Genomic DNA, 7,150 nt, shown 5'->3' on the forward strand with positions numbered 1-7,150 from the left:
AAAATAAGGAGAGAGCTGCAGGTGCTTATGCAGAACTAGTGCACGATTAAGTGCACAGTGGGTAATGACCCGCTGTGATGAAGAATATAGCGAGATTAACAAGGTTGATAGCAAAACACTGTCGCAGCTGCCAGCAGCAGCACCTCCAGGCTTCAACTAGCGTTAGCCTGTCACATGACGCCTTCATGGTCCCTCGATAAAGTATGCAGAAATATGCACGTTACCTCTCTCTCAAGAAGGGTCACGTGAGTGTGGCATTTAAGGCCATCTGTCGCTACAAAATAAATAAATGGGGTGTATCATTGTACTACTCGACAGACATGTAACTAACTTTGCCAGTCTGAGCCATCTTCTATGTGCTGTAACACAGTGCAGTTTCTATTTTTCTGGTGTTTCTTTTTTTACATGTTTGGGACAGGCAAATGTCTCAAAATGTTTTATTTTTTTGTAAAGATAATTTTATTTCAAATTGTTTTAATTACCGGTAGTTTTAATATATTTTAAATTGTAACATATTTCATGTATTTTAGTCTGTGATACGTGAAACCGTGGTATTTTTGTCCAAGGTTATCATACCGTCAAAAACTCATGCAGGCACATCCCTAGATACCTCTTGTTTATTATATCGCAATCACAATCGCAATATTGTCCACCATAATCGCTAATCGCACCTTTACCCCAAATCGTGCAGCACTAGTGCGTGCCTTCCTCTCTCTCCCTGTCTCTGTCTCTCTCTCGCATTTTCTCCTCTCATCCTCAGCTAGCATTTTTTTCTATCCCTGAAATCACACCACATTTCATCCATTTATTCATTTTTTTCCCATGATAGCTTGGTCAGCGTTGAGTGTGTGTGTGTGTGTGTGTGTGTGTGTGTGTGTGTGAGAGAGAGTGCAAGTGTGTGTGAGTGTGAGTGTGTGTGTGTGTGTGTGTGCGAGTGCGAGTGTGAGTGTGTGTGAGTGTGTGTGTGTGTGTGTGTGTGTGGACCTGCTAAGAGGTCTCCTCCTGCCTCAGATGGCATGCAACTTTAAAAGCTGTCGTCCCGCTCCACATTCCAAATGAGATGGGAGACAACACAGCCATTTTCTATTAAGGGCCTGGGTGTGAGAGATAGCCTGCTGCCCAGGCCTAGCTCTCTCACACACACACACACACACACACACACTCTCACTCACACACACACACACACACACACACACACACACACACACCTCGTATCTCTCTCATCTGCTCTGGGTCCCCTCCTCCTCCTCCTCCTAGTTATCCTCTATTGACACCAAACCTCCCATTCTGAAAGATGAAGCCAATGCAGAAGTGGCTTAAAGTTTACTGTTCTTTAATGGCCAGCAGGGGGCGACCTAACTGCCTCCAAAAACAAAGTCCAATTGTATGGAGGTCAATGGGGAAATGACCCTATACTTCTCTCAGTTTTTTTTAAGTTTGGGTCCGACTGAATTGTTCTATGGTCTCTCCCGATTATAGCGTTGGCTGAACCGTTTGGTTTGAACCAGTAAAACTCTTTTCATAAGCATTTTACGAAATGTCTATGGGAAAATAAATGGCGGATGAAACTCTCTGGTACAGTGCTGAAGCAGGAAGTGACGTTCACTTTGCCTCTCTATTACCGCGCGTGCTCCTAATGAGTTGCAATCACTAGTTTCAAGTCTTCTTCAACACAGCATGATGTTCATTTACGATACGGTTGTGCAACATTCTCTGACGCAGGGGACGACTGTCGCCAAGAGACTCATTCTGAAGGAGTGGAAGTTCCCCTCTCCACCTTCTTTTCAGCGGTGGCTGACGGATATGGTCTCAGTTATACGTATGGAGAGACTCCGGGTCCTGAGGACCAATTCATTTAGGAAATTCACAATGATCTGAGACCCATTTCTAGCCTACTTAGATGAGTTTAAGAAGAGTGACAAGTAACTTGCTCAGCTGACTTCTCATGGAGCCCTTGCGCGGGATTCCACGCACATTTCTTACAAGCACATAGGCACTTGACACGGCTGGTAGCGCCATGTTGTAACATTAATGTTGATATATGTATGTTTTGTTAGTTTTTGTTTTCTATGTTCTGAAAATTACAAAATAAAATATGGAAAACATTTTTTTTATCTGCACTAGGATTCAACTCACACAGCTGATCACGAATACAAAATGTAGTAGAAGTTGACCAAGGAGGTCTGTGGGCAGGTAACCTTGCCCAGTTCTATTTAATCACTTTTACAACCTTTTGATCAAAGGTGCGCTCCCTTTTTCCTCTTTTGTCAGTGTTACCCTGACATCCTGCCTTGTGTCGAGAGCACTTTATTCTCACGGACACGCCACAGATTCTCTCTCTCAGACACTCAGACACACACACACACACACACACACACACACACACACACACACACACACACACACACACACACACACACACACACACACACACACACACACACACACACACACACACGTTGAGTAAGGACCAGTGTTGGGCAAGTTACAAAATGTAATATATTACTAGTTACTTTCATTTAAAAGTAATACTGTACGTTACTTTACAATATCACTTTCTGTCTAGAGTAACTCATTACTTATTAGACTACTTTTGCATTACTTTTACCAAAACAACAGCAGCAGCAGAATGACATCGCCGCCCCGGAACCATTCCTAAAAATAATTTAAACCGCCTTTAAGTCTGTGTAAACAATCCAAAATTATTTTCCTTTGTTATTGTCATCTATAGTGGTTATTTGCATAACAAACACACAGTTTGATTAGGAAATTATTGTATCTTTTTAAAATATGTGCTTTGATTTAATCATATGTCACTCAATTTGTAACTTGAGTTACTTGACAAAGTAACTTGTATAATATTATTGAAATCCTATAAGTAATAAGTTATATTACTGAGTTACTGGTAAAAGTAATATATTACATGTAATGTGCTACTTTTGTAATGAGTTACCCCCCAACACCGGTAAGGACTGCCTTAAAGAAGCGGAACCACAGCATTGTGATCTACTGTATAGTGCAGAGTCAGCAGAGTGAAGGCAGAGCTCATATATAAAAAAGCCTTACAAGTTTGGGCTTTGTATCCTTGACCCTTTTATGATCATAAGAAAATCTGAGGCTGCGTAGCGTTTGGGGGGGGGGGGGGGACGGTTACTGTACATAAAAGTGAATGGGGAAATTGTGTTACTTTCTCACTTTGATTTATGGCCGCAGTAAACACTTTCCTAATGAGTTTATGGCATCAATCTCTAGTTTCAAGTCTTCTTCCACACAGCATGATGTTCATTTAGTAAATTATGGTCCCATTTACAGTAAAACAGACGATAAAAAAGATTGTTTTGGGGCTTGATTGACAGGTCGTCTGTCCAGTGATAGAGGCTCATTTCTAGGGTGGAGATTCTGGAGATGCGCCATGGGCTCACTTTGTTGTTGTTGTTGTTGTTGTTGTTGTTATTGTGACCAAACTTCTAAGGACACCGAGCACATTGAGGCACTCGGCTCCGACTCCTTCATCTTCTGTTTGACACATGAGGCACTTCCTGGTTTCGTAGCCTCACAGCTTTGTTTAGGTGTTCATGGCAAAGCTCCCCATCACCGGGAGCCCTTCGTTCCCTCGTTAACTTTGTACCCCTCGTCACAGCTTGTTTGGCGAACTCATCTTCTTCTTCTTCTTCTAATGGCTTTCCGGCAGACTGGATGCCTTGCGGCACATTGCTGCCTCTCACAAAATATTGCACAAAATATTGGAGAGCCTGCTGGCTCTCCTCTTCGACCACCGTGTTTCCCGGACACCTCAGACCCCCTGCGCACACCAACAAGAGCGATGAGCGATGTAGCCTCTACTCGCACTGTCAAGCCCTACCCCCGCTGCTGCAGCTTGGTCGGCTGCCTTGCTGTATTTCCGTCTTCAATTGGTCCATTTAGATTTTGGCCCCTCCTCTCGTCTTGTCATCTGCAATGTCCTGACGCCAGGTATCCCAGCATGCTTTGCAAGGCGGTGAGCGACAGACGCCAGCGAGGGACCATTTCGATTGGCTGGGCCATGTTGTCACAGGGTCAGTCAGGCTTGATTGGCTGGGCTGTGTAAGTAAAACTTTACTTGTAGAGCACCCTTCTCAGCACGGATGCACAGAGTGCTTCAAAGTGATTTAAAGGCAGATATAAAATACAGAAAATTGGACATAAAAACACAGCAGAATCAAAATTCAGCAGTTCAATTTACAAAAGTCCAAAACGCCTGTCTGAAAAGGTGGGTTTTCAGCTGACCCTTGATCTCCACGGAGCACACGGTATTGCTACACAGTGTTTAACTCCTTTCGTGTCTATATTGTACATCATTTAGACAATATTAAGCTCAGGTCAATGATAGCTAATTTCAAGACATTTCTTTAGTCATTTTCCGTGAATTATTTACAGCCGACATTGTCAATGCAGTTTCAAGAGAACGTGGATGCCATGAGAAAAGCACTGATCAGCCCTCAGAGAGCAGGGAGTAGAATAGATTTAGTTAAGTTATTCGAACAGAGCCGTCAGCTGTTCAAGCTGCATCCTCTTTCAACTTTTCACAGGAGAGAACAGCACAGAGACGTGGATGGACTGCTCAGCTCAGCTGGTGAACAGCAGGCAAAATGAAAGCCATGACTATCATTTCATACAAAAGATTAATTGCATTGCATGGTGCACTGTAACATCTGTTTGCATTGATTTGCTTTGGATCCATCTACAAAATGAACTGGTCAAGAGATCAGTTCCCCTTATTCACCTTATGTAGCCACGCCCATTTGACCCGGTTGTGTGGTCGTGTGACAACTTCCGGCTAAAAAAGAAAAGAAAAAGAAAATGGCCGGCTGCTCCAATATCATCTAACTAATTAACTAATAATTTAGCCAATTGTATGGAACATACCAAATAAAAGCAAACGGCAATGTCTAAGAATGCAACGCCATGTAACTGGCTCGTTAAGTCTCGCATTCCAGGGAATTACGTTAACGTCTGCGGGTCTTATAGACGTATGTGGCTCGAGCGCTCGGAGGTGAGAAAACTATCTGAAGCTTTCTTTGTTGGAGTCCAGGTAGGTTTTACAAGAAAGTGCTCGTCATTGTCGACGATAACGTTATCTGACCTGGCTAACAGTGGATACTCCGCTTGCTTGCTGTGTACCCGAGCTCAAAGTAGTAGGCTACGTTCTTTGTTTTACCCCCTGCACTGTCCGCCACAAAAACAACTCTCTTCTTCACGACGTTCTTTCTTATTTGGCGCCGTGACCGCCGGAAGTGTTAACACGACCCGGAAGAATTTGGCCCACCCCCGCTTATGAACATAAGGTGAATAACAGGTCACATATAGGAATAAAACAACCCCCCCCCCCCTCCCCCCAAATGATTAGCTGCTTAGTAGCTACTGTAGGTTATTAGCTGCTTAGTAGCTACTGTAGGTTATTAGCTGCTTAGTAGCTACTGTAGGTTATTAGCTGCTTAGTAGCTACTGTAGGTTATTAGCTGCTTAGTAGCTACTGTAGGTTATTAGCTGCTTAGTAGCTACTGTAGGTTATTAGCTGCTTAGTAGCTACTGTAGGTCAGAGATCTGGGATGAGACTGCCGTCTTCTTTGTATTCGGCGGGGATGGAGAAAATTGACTCTTCAAATTCTTCGTAGCGGAATTCCTGGAAGGTGACCGTTGCTGTGATGGTGGGGAAGACGGGTATGTCGAGTTTGACCGGAAACCCGGGAGGAAGTTTCATCTGGACAAACTCTCGGAGCTTGTTGAAGTGCTTGAACCCCGGCGCGATTACCTCCAGCACGTTGAGCAACGACTCGATGCACAGGGGGAAGTCCTGGCTCATGGCTACGGTAGCTTTGAAGTTCTTCTTGCTCTCCTTGCACACACGCTCTCTGCCTAGGTGAGGTGGCTTCCCGTGCTCTGCGCTGATGTACTCTTCCCAGGAAACTGTGTTAGCGGCGGGGGGTGTGAGAGACTGCCTCCTTCCAGGCACCAGGATCTCACTGATGCTCCCTCCTCCTTTATTATAGCTATCCATGACGGCTTTGTTCATCAAGATGTCCTCTTCGCTCAGGTGCTCGCGCCGTTTCCGGCACTCCACCAGCAGACCGTTCACGGCGTAGAAGTCGGCCAGGACGTGTCCGACCCTCTCCGTCTTGTCCTCTCTGAAGAGCCATCCGATCTGACTACGCGAGAACGTGATCGACTTGGTGGACATAGTGGCGCGGGAGACGTCGTTGCTCATGAGAATGTCCACCACTTCTTCGGTCTCCATCTCGGACTCCTCGCGGTCTATTCTTTGGTACAGTTTCGCTTCGTTGTCCAGGACCACAGACGACTGCGAGGGTGTAGCATCTCCGTTGAAAATGAAGCTAAGATCTCCACGCTGACACTTGACATCGGTGAAGTCTGTGAGAGTGGTGTCGAGTCGGATATTGACTCCCTGCTTGTAGATCTTACAAGCGTCGGATGGCAAAATCCGCGACAACAAAGGCACCCAGCTCTTAAAGTCCCAATGCAGCTCCAGATAAAAGTCGCCGAGCTCTCGGAGAGCTTGTAGTAGTTTCGGTCTCTTATCCGCCGCACTCTCTCTGGACTGCTGCTCTAACTTCTTCAGTATTACTGTGATCATTTGCCTGTCGCCATAGCTGATCGCTTCTTCGAGAGGGGTCCATCCTTGTGCGTTCTTTCTCTGTACAGGTGGATTGTGGGACAGAAGTAGCAGGGCACATTCTTTGTGGCCCAGCATCACAGCTAGATGAAGAGGGGTGTTTCCGTGTACATCCTTCTGAGAGACGCTATGGGTGCTGATGAGAGAAGAGAGCTGACACACATCTCCCGCGAACACGCATTCATGCACTGGGAACTGGGATGTGCTCATTGGTCAGGATTGGTGGGGTTCTTCTTGTTATCATTGCCAATGGCGCCGATTGGCATTTATGCTGCTGGAATTGTTTAAGTTTTGAATTGTGATGTCATCAGTGATGTCATGAGAAGTACGATTGTAATGGCTCGAGGGACATCCTGATGACATCATCATCGAGTGTTTGAGTGGCATCACAGATGACGTATGCTGCTGGAGTTGTTTAAGTTTGAATTGCGATGATGTCATCGGTGATGTCATGAGAAGTAAGATTGTAATTGCTGGAGG

The 7,150-nt window shown here is 45.1% G+C and overlaps 1 pseudogene across 1 annotated transcript; it reads right to left on the reverse strand.

The window, feature by feature from the left end:
* Nucleotides 1–5,575: 5,575 nt before the first annotated feature.
* On the reverse strand, nucleotides 5,576–6,936 carry LOC310794886 (ankyrin repeat domain-containing protein 13C pseudogene; annotated as a pseudogene). The gene has a single exon. The product of its transcript is annotated as an ankyrin repeat domain-containing protein 13C pseudogene (transcript).
* Nucleotides 6,937–7,150: the final 214 nt, after the last annotated feature.

This window comes from Poromitra crassiceps (genome assembly GCF_964638095.1).
Source record: "Poromitra crassiceps genome assembly, chromosome: 20".
Classification (NCBI taxonomy): Eukaryota; Metazoa; Chordata; class Actinopteri; order Beryciformes; family Melamphaidae; genus Poromitra; species Poromitra crassiceps.